This window comes from Sphaeramia orbicularis, chromosome 18, assembly GCF_902148855.1.
Source record: "Sphaeramia orbicularis chromosome 18, fSphaOr1.1, whole genome shotgun sequence".
Taxonomy (NCBI): Eukaryota; Metazoa; Chordata; class Actinopteri; order Kurtiformes; family Apogonidae; genus Sphaeramia; species Sphaeramia orbicularis.
Genome location: NC_043974.1, coordinates 35,534,381 through 35,555,990, shown reverse-complemented (window position 1 = coordinate 35,555,990; position 21,610 = coordinate 35,534,381). Strand labels below are relative to the sequence as shown.

General features: G+C 33.1%; 1 pseudogene; it reads right to left on the bottom strand.

Annotated features, from left to right (window-relative positions):
* Positions 1–855: 855 nt before the first annotated feature.
* Positions 856–11,382, bottom strand: LOC115438594 (fatty acid-binding protein, intestinal-like; annotated as a pseudogene).
* Positions 11,383–21,610: the final 10,228 nt, after the last annotated feature.

The following is a 21,610-nucleotide window of genomic DNA, read 5'->3' as shown; positions in this document are numbered from 1 at the left end:
GAGTATATTTTGCTCCCATCATAAACTTTGGATCATATCCAATATTTTTCTTATTTACAAAATGCCTTTATCTTTAAGAACTTCCAAGCTACGGCTTTTTAAAATCTTGATATCAAAACTGAATATTTTTTGAAAATAAAATAAAATAAAAAAAACTCTGGCACCGAAAGGGTTAACTCCATGTTTGTGCATGTTTTGTAAATGTTTAAGTTCATTTATTTTAAGGATAAAATGACAAAAAAAAAAAAAAAACACAACAAAAAAACGTCCATGTAAATATGTTCAAAGTTTAATTTTACTAAAAGTTACAGAATCCAATATGGCCACCCCCCTATGACGTCACAATATGCAAATTACATAAGTACATTTTTCTCCCATCATAAACTTTGGATCATACTCAATATTTTTCTCATTTACAAAATGCCTTTATATTTAATAACTTTCAAAGTACAGTTTTTTTTTTAAATCTTGATATCAAAACTGAATTTTTATTTATTTATTTTTTTAAATAAAATTAAATAAAATAAACTCTGGCGCCTTAAGGGTTAACTCCATGTTTGTGCATGTTTTGTAAATGTTCGTTTATGTTAAAGATAAAATGACAAAAAAGACAAAAACACACAAAAAAACTTCCATGTAAATATATTCAAATTTTAATTTTACTAAAAGTTACACAATCCAATATGGCCGCCACCATGTGACGTCACAATATGCAAATTAGATGAGTACATTTTGCTCCCATCATAAACTTTAGGGCATATCCAATATTTTTCTTATTTACAAAAGGCCTTTACCTTTAATAACTTCCCAAACTACAGCTTTTTAAATCTTGATATCCAAACTGAATATTTTTTGTAAATAAAACCCAAACCTGTGGCGTTTAAAGGGTTAACTCCATGTTGGTTGATCAGCTGACTGGTGTGCACAGCTGAACCTTGTTGCACCTGCAGGAAAGCTGCACCTTTAACCTCATGGATCTGTTTTCTGTGAGTAAATCCTCCTCTTTATTTGACTCTTTACTGTTCTGGTTCCAAACTCTGAAAATCATGAAACCGTCACAACTCGTCATGTGAGACTGTTAAAAAAAAAACAAAAAAAAAAAACACAAATCTAAACGGTATCAACTATAAAACTCTAATGTGAGCGCCTTCAGACTCCAGGTTATTGCTTCTTGAAAATCCTCTTGGCGTCCACTCCTTCGTAGCTGTAACTCTGTAAAAAAAAAACCCAAATGTGTTCATGAACTGATGCATCATTTTAACCTGTTTCTGTGGATGAAACAACAGGAAAACTGGAAAAAACTCAGTGAAAACAAACAGATTTAGTCTTAACCACAGCCCAAATATTCAATATACCTGCATTCATTTCAGAAGAAAAGCAGATTAAGACTTAAATTTTCCACATATTGCAAATATTTAGGTAGAATCACAAACTTAATCTAGAACACAGGTGATTTGGTTTATTTTGCTTATTTTTTCCTAATTTTATGTATTTATATTCATTTTGTTTATTTCTTCCAACTTTTTATCACTTTATTCATTATTTTTCATTGTTTTGTTCTTAGCTCTTTACATTTGTTTCATTTTGTTTAATAAGTAAATTTTCTTTATTTTCTTCATTAGTTTTTTAACTTTTTTTGTTCGTTTGCTTTATATTGTAATTTTTCTTTGCATTTTTTCCTTTTTCTTCCAACTTTTTATTCACTTTATTCATTATTTTTTCATTATATTTTGTTCCTTGCTCTTTAAATTTGTTCATTTTGTTTAATAAAGTAAATTTTCTTTATTTTCTTCATTAGTTTTTTAACTTTTTTTGTTCGTTTGCTTTATATTGTAATTTTTCTTTGCATTTTTTCCTTTTCTTCCAACTTTTTATTCACTTTATTCATTATTTTTTCATTATGTTTTGTGCCTTGCTCTTTAAATTTGTTCATTTTGTTAATAAAACAATTTTCTTCTTTTTTTTTTTTTTTTTTTTTTTTTTTTTTTTACTTTTTATTTTTGTTCATTTGGTTTATGTTTTCATTTTCTTTACATTTTTTCCTTTTTCTTACAACTTTTTATTCACTTTATTCATTATTTTTCATTATGTTTTGTTCCTTGCTCTTTAAATTTCGTTTTGTTTAATAAAATACATTTTCTTCATTTTGTTCATTAGTTTTTAACTTTTTGTTTTTGTTCATTTGGTTTATGTTGTCATTTTCTTTACATTTTTCCTTTTTCTTCCAACTTTTTATTCACTTTAATCATTATTTTTTTCATTATGTTTTGTTCCTTGCTCTTTAAATTTGTTCATTTTGTTTAATAAAGTAAATTTTCTTTATTTTCTTCATTAGTTTTTAACTTTTTCTTTTTGTTCGTTTGCTTTATATTGTACTTTTTTTTTTTTTTAATTTTCTCCTTTTTCTTCATTTTGTTGTAAAGCTAGGCCTGTGGTCGTACTGACCTGTACCAGTTCCCCCCCCTCCAGCGTCCTGGTGGTGGTCAGGACCTTGTTGTTGTCTTTCCTGGTGAACTTTCCCCTCAGCGTGTCTCCGTCCATTTCCCAGGTTCCCTTGGGGGAAAGAAGGCAGTGGATTTGAGGCTTTGTCCGTTTCCGTTAACAATGATCGCAATTTTCACTGTACACGTAATAAGGCTCCGTTCAGACAGCAGGTCTGAATGCAGTTTGGTGAAATCCAATTTTTTTTTATGTGCTCCTTCATATTTCACATTAAATGCGACTTCTATCAGTTTTGTGTACACTGCAAAAATCTAAATCTAACCAAGTGTATTTTTCTCATTTCTAATCAAAATATCTCATCACACTTAAAATCAGACATAATCACCTAAAGAGAAACTTTTCAGTGAGATATAAGAACTGATTTTTAGACAATAGATCTGGAAAATCGTATTTCAAGAAATATCACCAAGATAATTTTCACTTGTTCCATTTGCAGATTTTTTTGGTTGAATTAAGCAAAAAAATATCTTGATTTAAGCAAAAAAAAAAAAAAAAAAAAAAAAAAAAATCTTGAATTAAACAAAAAATCTTGAATTGAGTAAGAAAAAAAATCTTGAATTAAGCAAAGAAAATAAATAAATCTTGAATTAAACAAAAAAATCTTGAATTATTTCTAGTCAAAATATCTCATCACACTTAAAATAAGTCATAATTACCTATAGAGTAACTTTTCAGTGATATATAAGAACTGATTTTTAGACAATAAATCTGGAAAATCTTATTTCAAGAAATCTCGCCAAGATAATTTTCACTTGTTCCATTAGCAGATTTTTTTGGTTGAATTAAGCAAAAAAATCTTGAATTAAGCAAAAACAATCTTGAATTAAGTAAAAAAAAACCAAAAAAAACCTTGTATTATGCAAGAAAAAGTCTTGAATTAAGCTAAATAAATAAATAAATAAATAAATAAATAAATAAATAAATCTTGAATTAAACAAAAAAATCTTAAAATTTTTCTTGTCCAAATATCTCATCACACTTAAAATAAGACATAATTACCTACAGAGTAACTTTTCAGTGAGATATAAGAACTGATTTTTAGACAATACATTTGGAAAATCTTATTTCAAGAAATCTCGCCAAGATAACTTTCACTTGTTCCATTCGCAGATTTTTTTTAGTTGAATTAAGCAAAAAAAAAAAAATCTTGAATTAAGTAAAAAAAAACAAACAAACAAACAAATCTTGTATTATGCAAAAAAAAAAAGTCTTGAATTAAGCTAAATAAATAAATAAATAAATCTTGAATTAAACAAAAAATCTTGAATTGTTTCTCGTCAACATATCTCATCACACTTAAATAAGACATAATCACCTAAAGAGGAACTTTTCAGTGAGATATAAGAACTGATTTTTAGACAATAAATCTGGAAAATCTTATTTCAAAAAATCTCGCCAAGATAATTTTCACTTGTTCCATTGGCAGATTTTTCTTTTTTTTTTCTTTGCTTGAATCGAGCAAAAAAAATATTGAATTAAGAAAAAAATATTGAATTAAGCTGCAAAAAAAAAATCTTGAATTAAACAACAAAATCTTGAATTGTTTTTACTCAAAATATCTCATCACACTTAAACTCAGACATAATCACCTACAGAGTAACTTTTCAGTGAGATATAGGAACTTATTAGTAGATCTTGAAAATCTTCAAGAAATCTTGCTAAGATAATTAAGAAAAATATCTTGAATTTAGCAAAATCTGACATGTTTTATCAGATAACAGCAGTAATTGGATTATGTGAAACATCTGGATTTCTCCCCAGTACTGCATGTATGCAACTTAATCTGATTAATGTAGTTCTTTTACTCTGCGCATATTGAAAACTAATTAAAATTGTAAAAAAAAAAATACAAATGGAAGTTGGATTCTACCATCACTATGTACGTACGAACTCCAAACGAAATCCGATAATGGAGTGGAGCATCCAAACCAGGGTTTATTGATTACCGCATTTCTTAAATCCGTGTAAATGTGTCAGATCTGATTATTCCAATTATCAGACTACTCTCAGTTATCAGATTTTTATGGTCATGTAAACAGACTCGGTGGCTCCTTCAGTGTAATGACCGTCTGTGATGTCACTCACGGACACTTCGGTGCCGTCGGCCAGGCTGTAGTCGAACTGGACGCCCAGTGTGAAGTCGATGTCTTTGGTCCTGAAGGTGCTGGACTCTTTGATGTGGAACTTGTCTCCGGTTTGTTCGATGGTGATTTTCAAGTTGTCGTGTTCTGCCAGTTTACGCTTCATGACGTTAATGCCTAAATAAACAACAAAAATATAGGTTGGCAAAAGATACTCCAAAATATACAATTGATTATATATGATCTTCTTACTACATACTTGAACCCAGTGGTTTCCAACCTTTTTTAGCTCATGACCCCCATTTTAACATCACAAATTTCTGGCAACCCAGAAATTCACAATGGAGACATTTTTTTTCGTACATTATCTTATTCAAATCATCGGTAACATGGAGGTAAACACAGCAAAATAGAGCCGCAGTGTGATGAAAGAAAACACACAATGTACGTATGTTCTTCATAAACAACTTCATCATTTGATCGACTCTTACTGCCGTTTCAATGTGATATAGATCGCATTTCTGTGGTTTATAGTTGATCGCTGCAAAAAGACGACCAAAGCTGATGTAACAGAGACCGTTACAGCTGCTGATGGCATGATGAATACTGACCTCAAGAAATCGCATTGTATGTGACGCCGGTTTACTGCATTTGGTGTGCTATACGTATGCATTTTCATCCTTTTGCGCGTTATTTAACGCCATTTGATGGCGTGTCAATGCGCTAGCCGCTAATCGTGCTAATCACTAATTGTGCTAATCACTAATCGCACTAATTGCTAACCCTAATGCTAATCGCACTAATCATGCTAATCACTAATCACACTAATAGCTAACCCTAATGGCTAACTGCACTAATCACTAATCGTACTAATCGCACTAATCGCTAACCCCTAAACCTAACCCTAACTCTATACGTAATCGCGCTAATCATTAATCATGCTAATCACTAATCCCACTAATCGCTAACCCTTACCGCTAATCGCGCTAATCACTAATCATGCTAATCACTAATCGCACAATTCGCTAATCCTAAACCTAACCCTAAATGCTAATCGTGCTAATCACTAATCATGCTGATTGTAACCCTAATCATTAATCGTGCTAATCACTAATCGCACTAATTGCTAACCCTAATGCTAATTGCACTAATCACTAATCATGCTAATCACTAATCACTCTAATCGCTAACCCTAACCGCTAATTGCAACTAATCACTAATTGTGCTAATCACTAATCGCATTAATCCGCTAACCCTAAACCTAACCCTAACTTATACGCTAATCGCGCTAATCGCTAATCGTGCTAATCACTAATCGCTAACCCTAACCACTAACTGCACTAATCACCAATCGTGCTAACACTAATCGCACTAATCGATAACCCTAAACCTAACTCTATACGCTAATCACGCTAATCACTAATCATGCTAATCACTAATCGCACCAATTGCTAACCCTAACCACTAATCGCGCTAATCACTAATCGTGCTAACCACTAATCGCACTAATTGCCTAAACCTAACCCCAAACGCTAATCGCGCTAATCACTAATTGCACTAATTGCTAACCCTAACCGCTAATCACTCTACTCACTAATCACGCTAATCACTAATCATTCTAATCACTAATCGTTCTAATCACTAATCGCACTAATTGCTAACTCTAAACCTAACCCTAACCGCTAATCATGCTAATAGCGTGCTATTTTACGCGGCTTAAATATACACGCTGAAAGCTTACAATGCGTACAGATCACACGCCACTTTTAACTGGTGTTTTATCTGTACGCAATTCCTGATATCACGTTGCACGGTGAATTCTATCAGAAACAAAATTGTCGCATCTGTTTATAGCGGCGTCAGTGACTGCTGATGATGTACATACAGGTGTCAAACATGCGGTCCGGGGGCCAATCCGGGCCACCAAAGGGTCCAGTCTGACCCTTGAGATGAATTTGTGAAATACAAAAATTACACTAAGATATGAACAGTCCTTTTAGTTCAGGTTCCACATCAGACTAATCAATCTCCAGTGGGCATGGATTCAATAAAATACAATCATAACAACATAGAAATAATGACAACTTCAAATGTTTCTCTTTGTAATTGTAAATATTTTCATGTATTTACACTAAAAATAAAGTATAATTTTTGCAAAAAATATGAACAACCTGAAATGTCTGAAGAGAATTAAGTGCAATTTTAACAATATTCTGCCTGATATTAAATGTTTAGTCCAGGGGTGTCAAACTCATTTTAGTTCAGGGCCACATTCAGCTAAATTGATCGCGCAGTGGGCCGAACCAGTAAAATAATAACATAATAATATATAAAAAAATAATGTCAACTCCAAATTTTTCTGCTGTTTTAGGGGTGAAAAAAGTAAATTACATATGAGCAGGTTTACATCTAACAAACTATCCTTTCAAAAGATGTAAATAACATGAGAAAACTGAAAAAATAAGTGTACATTTCAACAATATTATGCTTCAGTTTATCATTTACACATGTACGTTATAACTACAGATCACAGTGGATCTACAAACACACAAAACATTTAGTAACAGGCAGATATTGTTAAATTGCACTTAAATTCTCTTAGACATTTCAGGTATTCACATTTTTTGCGAAATTATACTTTGTTTTAGTGGAAATACATGAAAATATTATATTTACAAAGAGAAAAATTTGAAGTTATCATTATTTCTATGTTGTTATGATAGTATTTGACTGAATCCTGCCCACTTGAGATTGACTTGGTCTGAATGTGGCACCTGAACTAAAAGGATGTTAATATTTTAATGTAATTTTTGCATTTCACAAATTCATCTCCAGGGCCGGACCGGATTTTGGTGGCCCAGATTTGGCTCCCGGACCGCATGTTGAACACTGTGGTTTAGTGTATCTGTAGATCCACTGCGATCTGTAAGTTCTAATGCACATGTGTGATAAAATGATAAGTGAGGCAGAATATTATTAACCCTTTCATGCAGACTTATGAGAACCTTAGTCAATATTTTTTTTCTGGAGTGTTTTATTCCTCTTTAGGCATGAAAAAACAATGCAATTGATTTTTTTTTTTTTTTTTTTTTTTTTTGAACCCTATTTTTTGTGTAGTTCCAAAAATGTCCACTCAGCTGGACACCATGCATTTAAGTTTTGAAGCAAAGAAACATGTATTTAAAACTCATCATCAGAAAGTGATATACCGTGTGAAAACTATGAATTAAAAACATTTTTAATGCCGCTAATTGCTAAATTGCTACTATTTTCTCACATTTTTATCGTACTCTAATATTAGTTATTACTCATTCTCATGGAGATAATATCCTCCTGAGACCCAGGAAATTGACAGGTTTAGCTTTTTTTTACATTAAAAATTGTCTGATTGGAAATGCATAATGCAACAGTTTTTTCACATACATTTTTTAAAATTATTTCTATTTATTATTGATTTTATATGGAATGTCCTTCTGTAATGGACAGCATTTTTTAAAGTAAAACTGTCAACTTTTGTCCCCATAAAGGACAAAATGCATGCTGGGTCTCAGGAGGATAACAAAAAAAATAATAATAATAAATTTTTGTTTCAGAAAACTGTTAATTTACAGTCTAATAACAATTAGCAATTGAATTTACACTAAAACATGTTACTGCAGATCAGGTTTATCAAGAGCAGCAAAGTTACAGTAATTGTATGTATTGCAGTGTTTGGGATGATGCATAAGCGTCCACTGTGTTGTCTGATATGGAACTAAAACAACAAAACCCATGAATATACAAGAGAACACTGGAGAAGAACTGTCCACTGGAGTGACCAGTATGCATGAAAGGGTTAAAATTACACTTATTTTTTTCTGTTTGTTCATGTCATTCACATCTTTTGAAAGGATAGTTTGTAGATGTAAACCTGTTCATAATGTAAATTTACTTTTTTCGCTGTAAAACAGAGAAAAGTTTGGAGTTGACATTATTTATATGTTATTGTTATTATTTTTCTGGTCCGGCCCAGTGCAGATCATATTTAGCTGAATGTGGAACTGAACTAGAATGAGTTTGACGCCCCTGATGTTACAGGTCTGGAAGGGTTGTCCCATTTCATAGAGGAATGTTTCAGCCCCTACCCCTTTCAACTCCGTTTCATAGAGTAGTGCCAAGTGCAAGTGCAAGGGGGAGGGTTAAGTGGTGAATTGGGTTTGGGCCAATGAGTCCTTTGGTTTTACTGTTGAATGAATCAAAGGTTCACATGAAATTCCACTGAAAATGAAAATGAATGGGGGCCATTTTGACCCACTTATAGAAGGTTGGGGTAGGACAAAAAAACCACAATTTCATAAAATCTATCACAGATAAGTTAAAAATTTCAAAGGGATGATTTCAGTAACATGTTTTTGTGAGGAATATCTGGAATATGAAAAAATAACAACTTTTCATTGCAAAAATATTGCAAGAAAACGACCTCACCGACTCATTTCTAACCTATTTGTGCATCTAAGGGTTAATAAGATGAACTGGAAAACAAATGGTTTGTGCTGCTTCGGATGGTTGTAAAAGTGAAAATGCTGCTGCTCTATTTTCAACTACACAACAAAAACATGACTCGTTGAAAATAATAAAACAAACTCCAATTCATGTGTGGTCCGATGTAGTACAGATACTGTATTAGCTGCACACAAAATGAATAAAATAAGACCCTGATGGAGATTTGAAACACTTTTTACTGTAAAATGAAACAAACAAAATGCAGTTGGACAGTAAATATAGATGTTAGTGATCTATGATGTTTTCTAAATGATCTTCCTCACAGATGAAAAGTGTTAAATCTTACTTGAATCAGATGATGTAAAACAAATGACCACAGTGATGTTCATCTGATGATTTTACTGTATTTGATTAAGTTAATCATGATAAAGCTACAATCTGGTATTTTTACAGCTGCAGGTGTTGTAGATGTTCATTAATATGCACTGTCCCTAAAAATAATAAATGAATGAATAAATAGTGTTACTCCACATACATATTGGTTTATGTCCACGTATTCCAATATAATAAAATTATTCCTCTTAACTGAGTGAACTTTAATTACTTTTTTTTTTGGGAGATTTGCAGCGTTATTATCAATGAAAACACCATTCCAATTTTAATCAACTATTAGTTCGTCCTAAATCCATCAAAATCTTACATATTGAACCTTTAAGTGGAAGCACGTAAGTAAAAGTTCTGGTTTTAAAACTGTATTGAAGTAAAAGTCTGTAGGTATTAGCGTCCGCTCAATGCAAAAAAGAAATAGTTAAAAAAAAAAAAAACTTTGAACATTTTATATCTTTTTTTTTTAAATTCCTGCAGAAAATGTAAAAAAAAAAAAAAAAAAAACTGTTAGCTAATATAAAAGAGCATTGTGATTGCTAATGTTGCAAATATTTTAGTTTTTTGTCTTTTTTTGTTAATTAGGACTAGACTTCTTTCTACATCTGAAATGATTGATCAACTGGAATGATATATATATATATATTATATATATATATATTTTTTTTTTTTTTTTTTTTTTTTTTTTTTTTTTTTCATAAAATCTCATAAAAATTTCCTGAATGAAGCTTCTTCTCAATTTGGTTGTTATGATACATTGGTTCCAATGTTGAGTTCACACAGATGTATTGTGACGCACATACACCACATGGTCAACACAAAGTCGTATGTTCGTTCAGTCGTCAGTTGTTATTAATATGGATACAGATGTGTTAAAGACTGTAGTGAACATACTGTTTGGAGATGTCATTTCACTTTGTTGTTTCATCTATTATCTATATCTATCTATCTATCATCTATCATCTATATATCTATCTATTATCTATCTATCTATCTATATCTAGTCTGTCTGTCTGTCTGTCTGTCTGTGTCGTTCTGTCTGTCTGTCTGTGTGTCTATCTGTCTGTCGTCTGTCTGTCTGTCTGTCTGTCTCTGTCGTTGTCTGTCTGTCTATCTATCTATCTATCTATCTATATATCTCTTTTACACTGTTGTTATAGCTATTTCTATATAGATTTTTTTTATATATCCTTTTACTTTTCTACCTTTTGTGATGTTTCAACTGGTTCTGGAACAAATGACAAGTTGTCATTTTCAAACATTTCTTTTTCACATTTTATATAATTAGATATATATATATATATATATCTATATATTATATATATTATATATATATATGTATATATAGATATATAGATTTTTTTTTTTTTTTTTTTTTTTTTGCCTATTCAAATAATCATTTAATCAATTGAAGGAAATAACCGATAGACTAATCTAAAAAAAATGAAATAACTAAACAAAAGCTTTGACTTTTGACAAAATTGTCGTTTATCCATTAGGTAATTTTTATGCGCAAGTTAAATTTGCGCAGTTTGAGGGTCAATGGAAAAACGACTATTGATAGTTTTCTTCAGATGAAATTGTTCAGATTTTATAGTGAAACAGATTTGAATTAAATGTTTTTTTTGCCTATTCACATATTCACTTAATCGAATCGAATGGTAGAAAATAACAGAATAATGGATGTGTGCAGCTCACTTCTACTTCCGTCCACCTTTCCACAGGTTACATCATCTACAGTCGCTGCGTGGAGTTTCACACTCTCTGTTGTATCCTTGTAAACCAGTCAGCAGCATGACGGGTTATATCCACTCATAAAAGTCTTGTCCTGAGGCCACACATGAACCCTTCATTCACACATTCTCACCCATTTGCTCCATGAACTTGTCGTAGTTGCGCTGCGGTCGACCTTCCAGGTTCCGTTAAAGGCCATGGCTGGAGGCTCGGTGGGTTGAATGCAGCTGCTGTTGAACTGACAATGCAAACCGTGGGACGTCGATGCCGGCGGCCTTCATTTATATCCACCCCTCCTCCTCCTCCTCCTCCTCCCTACAAACCCCACCTACCACCCCCTCCCAGAACTGGCATGGGGATGCTCTTCTTTATCTGGCTGATTATCTGTCTGCTGATGTGGCCGTTTACAGAATGTCAAATGTAGGGCGATGGCTGCGAGACCTGAGGATGGGCTGATAAATAGCTGGAAGGCGACTCCCCTTCAGTGAATGTGACACAGTTAAACAGTGTGGCAGTGTTCTGCGGGACAAACCAGAGTGGGATGCTTGTATGGATGCCCATGGCAGTCCTACCACTGAGCCCCTTTCTGTTCCAGGCTTTCTCTGTCGCCTGTTTGTGCACGGCCATGAAAAAATGAGCTGGATAGGACTGACTGTGCTGTGGCAACTTCAGCTGGCATGTCTGCCAAAACGACTGGCCCACAAGAAGGAAAAGACAGCTACACTGTAACAAACCATAAGTTGAGTTTACTGCAAAAATTTGAGTAAACCAGTTGGCTTAAAAAATTTAAGTAATGAGTGATGAACAGTGTTGGGCAAATTACTTTTAAAAAGTAATTATAGTTACTAGTTACCTTCCCAAAAAAGTAATTGAATTAGTAACCGAATTACTCCTTCATAAATGTAACTAGTACCAGGAAAAGTAATTATTGCATTACTTTTTGAAAAACCTTCAATATGTAAAAGGAAACTGGTTTTTAGCATGTTTCACAGGCCAGTTGTACAGAGTAGAACAGCAGACAGGTACTGCAGACCAGGACTGTGGTGAGGCTGGGGTCCACTAGGGTCCACCAGGGCCTGGCTGGGTCCCACCAGGGTCCACCGGGCCCGGCTTTTCCACCACATACAGTGGAACCAATGTATCATAACAACCAAATTGAAGAAATGAAGCTTCAATTCAGGAAATTTTTATGAGATTTGATGAAAAATAAATAAATAAATAAATAAATATATATATATATAATTATATATATTATATATATAATATAATCAATTCCAGTTGATCAATCATTTCAGATGTAGAAAGAAGTCTAGTCCTAATTAACAAAAAAAGACAAAAAAATAAAAATATTTGCAACATTAGCAATCAACAATGCTCTTTTATATATTAGCTAACAGTTTTGTTTTTTTTTTTTTTTTACATTTTCTGCAGGAATTTAAAAAAAAAAAAAAGATATAAACATGCTCAAATAGTTTTTTTTTTTTTTTTTAACCATTTCTTTTTGCATTGAGCGGACGCTAATACCTACAGACTTTTACTTCAATACAGTTTTAAAACCAGAACTTTTACTTACTTGCTTCCACTATAGGTTCAATATGTAAGATTTGATGGATTTAGGACGAACTAATAGTTGATTAAAATGGGAATGGTGTTTTCATTGATAATAACGCTGCAAATCTCCCCCCAAAAAAAGTAGTTAAACTTCACTCAGTGCATATCTGCATTTACAGGAAGAAGATGCTCCTCCAGTTAATCCCACATCTCCTCTTTTTTCAGTCTCCTCTCTGACACAGCTGTAAATGTCTCCAGTCCAGTCAGTCGGACTCACTGATAACTCCTCCCCTAAATTAGCTGAGCGTGTAGCTGCGTTCAAGTGAATGTGTTGTGCTGGGACAACTCAAACTCGTAGATGTCATTAGTCGTTCAGGTGAAGGCAGCGTGGACAGCTCAGACTCATGGACACACAGGTGAAGCATAAAGGCAGTGTGGGTAATGTGAATATAAGAACGGCTCGCAACGAATCGGTTCTTATCGTTCACTGAAAAGAGCCGTTCAAAACACATGACTCATCCGTGAATGTCACACCTCTCCTGCCTGGCAGAACCAGGACAGATAACAGCTGTTAAATATCAGTGCGTAGTAACGCACCACATTTCACTACGGTAACGGCGTTGTAACATTTCAAATATACTGAACAACAAAAGAAACTCAAGTTTTGGTCGTTAATTTAGGTAAGAGTTCAGCTGTCCTGTTGAGTTGTCAGCTGAGATACACATTACAATAAATGAGTTGTAACCATTGGAGCGTGTTTGCAGGCAAACACGACCACGAGTGGTGTTGAGCACGTGTACAAAGTATCGGAGGTGCGGTACGTTTTGAGTGATATGGTAGTGGGAGCAACAAATGGGAGTGGCAATTCCCTTTGTTTATCCGGGGGCTATAAAAGAAATGGTAAAATTCAAAAGTTACTGCATTACCACGATGTCTCACCTTAATGATAATCTGAGAGAACACGCTATCGGTATGCTTGATGGTTTAACGGCTCGCAACGTGCCAGACGTCTGCAAGTGCACAAGTCCACCATCAGTAGGCTGAGGACACGATTCCGTGACACAGGGACCACTCGGGACAGACCAAGATCCAGAAGACCACATGTGACCACCCGTAATCAGGATCGCCATATTGGCTTGGCCCATCTCCGTGACCGTCAGCTCAGTGCTCATGGACAGCAAGAGAGACCCACTGTAAATTTCACAGCTGGATATAATATCTCATATGAAACCAAAATTCATAATAAAACTCCCATATAAACCAATACCGAAACATACTTGCGTTTCTTTTGTTGTTCAGTATTAATTCATTAGCTTACCCGTTACTGAAAAACAATAACGGCGTTAGGAACGTCGATATTTTAACACTGTTATTCCCAACACTGGTAATGAAAACATGAGTGTATTAAACTGAAATGCTTGATTTGAATGGAATTGCTATTTTAAGTACAACACACTAAATGCCAAGTTAATTGAACTTAAAATTTGTTGCACTGTCAATGCTTCATAATCATTAGACTTAATATCATCAGTTCATTGGACTCGTTTCCAAGTTGATTTAAACTCAAATCTTTTGCAATGTAAATTGTTTTATGAAATTATTCAACTTATATATTGTAGTGTGGACGGAAGGTAGATAGGAAGTTAGCTCATTTAATTTGCCAGTACAGGAGGTGCTTTAATTCAGCAAAGATTTAAATTTTCATCAAACAAGAAGAACTACAGATGAACAGTAAAGCCAGTGTTCTTCCTCTGGCTCTGACTCATGGTGCAGCTCTACAAAAATACAAAACCAAACACAAAAGGCTGATAAACACTGCCATACACACATTCAGTCCAAATTAACACTAACACCACAACCCCGCTGAACCCCTGCACAGAAAATTAAACATTTTCAACAACATGCCCAATACCCACAATGCAATGCAGAGATAAAAAGGTGTAGTCACGATCAAAACTGAGTGATTTAAATCCATTCAACTTAAACTTTTTCGTACTTTCGACTATGTCTACAAATTAGTAGAATATACTGAACATTTTATAGTAATGGAATAAAACTTAAATCATTTAAGTACATTGTAATGAAAGCATTTTAGTAAATATAAATTCCAGGCTTACAGTGTATTCCCAACATTGGTAATGAAAACATGAGTGTATTAAACTTAAATGCTTGATTTGAATGGAATTGCTATTTTAAGTACAACACTAAATGCCAAGTTAATTGAACTTAAAATTTGTTGCAATGTCAATTGCTTCATATAATCATTAGACTGAATATCATCAGGTCACTGGACTCGTTTCCAAGTTGATTTAAATTCAAATCTTTTACAATATAAATTGCTTTATGACATTAGTCAACTTCATATATTGTAGCGTGGATGGAAAGACGGTAGGAAATTGGCTCATTTTAATTTACCAATACAGGAAGTTCTTTTAATTTGGCATAGATTTAAAATTTCACCAAAACATATAATTAGAGATGAACAGTAAAGCCAGTGTTCTTCCTCTGGCTCTGACTCATGGTGCAGCTCTACAAAAATACAAAACCAAACACAAAAAGGCTGATAAACACTGCCATACACACATTCAGTCCAAATTAAAACTAACACCACAACCCCGCTGAACCCCTGCACAGAAAAAGAACACATTTTCAACAACATGCCCAATACCCACAATGCAATGCAGAGATAAAAAGGTGTAGTCATGATTAAAACTGAGTGATTTAAATCCATTCAACTTAAACTTTTTCATATTTTTGACTATGTCTACAAATTAGTAGAATATACTGAACATTTTATAGTAATGGAATAAAACTTACATCATTTAAGTACATTGTAATGAAAGCATTTTAGTAAATACAAAATCTGGGTTTACAGTCTTTATGGGTTAAAGTTTTGTAAAAAGCCAGTGTTGATCTTGAGTTCAGATTTCATTCTCGTTCTACTATTTCTAACGTCAAGCACCAGCAATCACACTCAGCTTCTATTTCCATTCATTATTCTATAGCTATACAAATACATCCAGTGAACACTACATCGTATAATAGTCATTTTTGCAGTTTTGCTCCCATACTCCTGCTCTGCTCCTTTAATGTGGAATAGTTGTCGTTCCGTTTGCATCCTTGGACAATGGCCCACTAGAGCTGCATTCTTTAGTGGAAAGAGTCCGACTGTGAGATAATGGAGAGAATACTGAAACATTGTTCACACCTCAGTTAGTCCTTTCAGTCCACCCAAGATTCCACGTCCATTCATGACCGCATGCAGGACGAGCAGAACGGCAGCTTTAGCAAAAAGGGACGACTGTAACGGAATGAACTTGTGGGGATGAGGACACAGTCGTAGTTAGACGAGTTACGCTTAATCACCACTGACATTTCATTGTGTCATTGTTTGCGTGCTGGTTGGGTAAAAACAAAGGGCGACACCCACTTACTGTGTATTTACATGACAGATTAGTGCCCATTAGAGACCCTCTAAAAATACTGAGCATATTATTACCGTTATTAGCATATTTGTCATTTGTTTTATTTGGTTCTCCATCTTTAACTCATAAAGACGCGGTGCTACTTTTGTGGCAGTTCCAAAATAATTTCTTCTTTCTACTTAAATCTGATTCTCGTCACTAATTTTTCATCAAATCTGTCAAACCTCAGTCATAGCCGAAGTATCAGGAATCCGTAAGTTTTTCTGTAATTACGCACCTGAATCTCTTGCTTCACGGTGAACAATTTCAAAGTGTACTCCACCGTAAACAATCCATTTGTTTACAAACAGAGCCGGTAGGTCATTTGGGGGTTTTCGGAAATTTGTCACAACACTTTGTGGGAAGCTGCAGTAAAAGAGGTGATGAAACTGTTTCCGTGTTGTTGCCGCTGCAGCCATAAAAGTGTTTATATTTTTAGGAGAAGTTAACATTAGCATGGCCACTCCTAATTATATCAGGCCGGTTAGCATAACTAGCTAATGTTAGCAATACTTTGGTATGATCACTTACAGGTTAACTAGCTTTATTATCCCTGTAGGGAGATTCAGTTTCTGCATTTTACCCATCCTAATACAGAAACACTCCTAGCATTAGTATTAGCGATTAGCATTAGCAGTTAGCACATTAGGAGCTGTGAGCTGCCATTGAAGGTGTTTGGGGGAATTTCAATTTCAGTGATTAATTAATTAATTTGTAAAGTTTTTTTTCCCCACTCATTTCTGTCTTCTTTTTAATTTTCTCATACTTTTCTGAGTAGAACTGTAATTTTATTACTTGTTTTTTTTTTTTTTTTTTCCACTCATTAATTTAGTTGACTTCTTGGTAAGAAGTGTCACACCAAATGCTTGTCATCAAATGTTAATAGAAGACTGAAAAAATACCTACAGCCCTTTGGACAACTAAGTACACAATAGCCGTCTGATGACATATTTCATGTTTTATGTATATAATATCAAACAAATGCATAAAACATCAAACTTTCATCATTAAGAATCCCAAAAACGAAAAAATAAATTCAGTCAGTTCTTATCCACATTAACTCACTGTTATTACCTGCTAGCATCAAGCTAATTAGTTAGCTACGAATCTGCAGAGAATAATGAAGTTAGTACGGATGGATGCAATTGAGCTGAAAGTTTTATATATATATGTAGTATTATATTACTTGACATTATTAAACAACATTTACCATTTTCACTGGAGCTAATGAAGGTGTACAGAGTCTGGGTTAGATTTTGTATTATTTCCACTTATTCTGAACAATTTTTTTTTTTAATTTTTATTTATTTATTTATTTTTCAAAGTAATGCTCCATGGGGTGGAACTTCAGTTCTTTATTCATGGTTATGCAGACATTTCCTTAAGTTTACTCAGTGACATTATGTGAAGATTAATAAGATTGAAAAAATACCTCCAGCCCTTTGGACGCCTAAGTACGCAATAGCCGTCTGATGACATATTTCATGTTTTATGTACATAATACCCAACAAATGCATAAAAACATCAAATTTTCATCATTAAAAATCCACAAAAGAAAAAAAAAATTCAGTCAGTTCTCATCCACTTTAACTCACTGCTATTACCTACTAGCATCAAGCTAATTAGCTAGCTACAAATGTGCAGGCATAATGTAAGTTAGTACGGATGGATGCAACTAAGCTGAAAGTTATATATATATATACATATATATATATATATATATATATATATATATATATATATATATATATATATATATATATATATATATATATTACTTAACATATTATTAACAACATTGGAGCTAATGCTGGCAGAGTCTGGGGTTAGATTTTGTATTATTTCCACTTATTCTGAACCTTTTTTGTTTGTTTTTTTTCAATGCAGTGCTCCATGGGGTGGAACTTCAGTTCTTTATACATAATTATGCAGACATTTCCTTAAGTTTACTCGGTGACATTATGTGAAGATTGAAGATTGAAAAAATACCTACAGCCCTTTGGACGCCTAAGTACACAATAGCTGTCTGATGACATATTTCATGTTTTATGGACATAATATCAAACAAATGCATAAAAACATCAAACTTTCATCATTAAAATCCACACAAAAAAAAAAAAAAAAAAATGCAGTCAGTTCTCATCCACTTTAACTCGCTGCTATTACCTTCTAGCATCAAGCTAATTAGCTAGCTACAAATGTGCAGAGCATAATGTAAGTTAGTACGGATGGATGCAACTGAGCTGAAAGTTATACACATATATATGTGTGTGTGTGTGTGTGTGTGTGTAGCATTATATTTACTTAACATATTATCAGACAACATTTACCATTTGCATTAGAGCTAATGCTGGCGAACAGAGTCTGGGGTTAGAGTTTGTATTACTTCCACTTATTCTGAACCATTTTGACTTATGATGTTGAGTTTGTCAGAAATAATATTTGTGTGTTACACATTTGTCTTTGTCAAAACATTTCACACATATTGACCCATAGAGTAAAAGCCTGTTTTATTGTCTGAGGTTGTTTCATTCTAACTCTGCAGCAGACCTGTGGTTCCATGACAGATGAGCACTTTTACCCTTATCTCTGAGTGTCTTTAAAAAGTAATAATATTACTTGGCTGGATCAGCGTCTGCCTCATATAATCCTTTTACTGCAGCTGGATCTTTATTGTCACACCAGTACACATTTACACATGAGATGGCATGAAATTTGGTCCCCGAGGTCCCGGATTTAGACCAATTAAATTATATATAACAATATATGCATAAAAAAGACCTTTGGGTTATTATAAAAAGACCTGTGTATTGTGTGTGTGCAAGGGTTTTTATACACTTGAACTTTGCCTTTTTTTGATATCGTGACTTTATAGATTTTAATTACAATGTGTGTTTTAAAGTCGTAAATCCTCCCATAATCGAATTAAAAGAGGCGTCACTTCAGGTTAATGTGTATTCTTTTATAGACTGAAAAACCACACCCTGTGGCCTCATCCTCCTCCACCTTCATCATGTTGTTTATGCTCACTGGAAAAAATACAAATCTTACCAAGTGTATTTTTCTCATTTCTAGTCCAAATATCTCATCACACTTAAAATAAGACATAATCACCTAAAGAGTAACTTTACAGTGAGAGATAAGAACTGATCTTTAGACAATAGATCTGGAAAATCTTATTTCAAGAAATCTTCTGAAGAGAATTTTCACTTGTTCCACTAGCAGATTTTTTGCTTGAATTAAGCAAAAGAAAAAAATCTGAATTAAGCAAAAAAAAAAAAAAAGAAAAAACAAACAAAACATCTTGAATTAAGAAAATACTAAATAATAATGATCTGCCAATGGAACAGGGAAAACTATCTCGGTAACACTATTTTTAGACAATAGATCTTGAAATCTTATTTCAAGAAATCTTATCAAGATTTTCACTTGTTCCATTGGCAGATTTTTTATTTTTTTTTGCTTGAATTAAGCAAAAAAAAAATCTTGAATTTAGCAAAAAAAAAAAAAAAAAAAAAAAAAATTGAAATAAACAAAAAAATCTTGAAAAAAGCAAAAATAAATAAATAAATAAATCTTTATTTAAGCAAAAAAAAAAAAAAAGATCTTGAATTAAGCAAAAAAATAAAATAAAGTAAAATAAAATAACATCTGCCAATGAACAAGTGAAAATTATCGGGATAAGACTATTTTTAGACAATAGATCTTGAAAATCTTATTTCAAGAAATCTTATCAAGATAATTTTGACTTGTTCCATTGGCAGACTTTTTTTTTTTGCTTCAATTAAACAAAGAAAAATCTTGAATTAAGCACAAAAAAATATTGAAGTAAACAAAAAATATTGAATTAAGCCCAAAAAAAACCCCATCTTGAATTAAGCAAAGAAAAAAATCTCAATTAAACAAAAAAATCTTTAATTAAACAAACAAAAAAAAAATCTGGCAATGGAACAAGTAAAATTATCTTGATAAGCTATTTTTAGATAATAATCTTGAAAATCTTTTTCAAGAAATCTTACCAAGGTATTTTAAGTTCTATTGGCAGATTTGTTGCTTGAATTAAGCAAAAAAAAAAAAAACTGCCAATTGAACAAGTGAAAAGTATCTTGGTAAGATTTATTGAATATGGTTTTCCAGATCTATTGTCTAAAATAAGTTCTTATATCTCACAGAAAGTCACTCTTTAGTCTGTTTTTCAACCTTGGGATCGGACCCTACGTGGGGTCGCCTGGAATTCAAATGGGGTTGCCTGAAATTTCTACTAATTGATTTAAAAAAAAAAAAAAAAAAGCTTACAAATAAAAATAATATATGGTGAGTTGACAGAGACAATCCCAATCCATAGCAGACATGACAAACTGTGAGTCTGAAACTGCAGCACTGTGGTTCGTTTATCTGCCAAATGTTCATTGTGGTCAGTTTCAGATGCTGCAGCTCTTTCATAATTCATAGTTTGAGTTCTTGTTTGTTCAGTATTATTGTCAGCCTTGTAAATCCAAGCTGGACTGACTGTACATATCCTGACCAAGGAAAATACAATTCTCACTTTGTGCAGTAATCTACACCTGGATTTACTGCCTCTGTCCATAATAATATACATTATATAGACTAAATGTGGTCTAAAATGAACATTTATTTGAAACCTAGTATAGACAGCAAACTATTACATGATCAAAAACAATTAATTTTAGCAAAAAAAAAAAGTCTCTGTTTTGAATGTCTGGGGTCCGCCAGAAATTTGTGATGTTAAAATGGGGTCATGAACCAAAAAAGGTTGAAGTAAGAAGGTAGAAATGAGAAAAATACACTTGTTAAGATTTAGATTTTTTCCACATCTGCAGGTTATTCCTGTTCCTCTGGGCTGATGTTACACTTGAATGTCAACCACTCATATTCGTCGTATATAATCCAACTAAATGACACCCCTTCCATACATATAATTAGGTCAGTTGATTACTTTCTGCTTGGCTGTGCCCCTCTGGTCTTAATTACTCTATTAATGTTAACCCACACCTGGGACTTCTCCGGTCTGTAGAGGTGTTGTATGTTTACAACTCATAACCCAACAGGGCGACATTATATATGTGGCAGGTTATTTACTCTAATCGCTGCATTAATTATTGTGAAATTTTTCTTCACATCCCTGCAGATTTCCATCATTATGAAGCTCTGTGTGCAGTTTAATTTCCACATATTATGATTATTATTATTAATAATCTGCATCAACTGGACATGACAATGCAATGCTCATCAGTTATTCATTAATTAGACAATTCCCAAATCAGTTTAGTAATTATATACACGCAGCTTCAAAGGGATGATATGGAGTATTTCTGCTTTTACATAATAAATAGGTATATGCAATATAGAATAGAATAGAATAGAATAGAATTGAATCGAATAGAATAGACT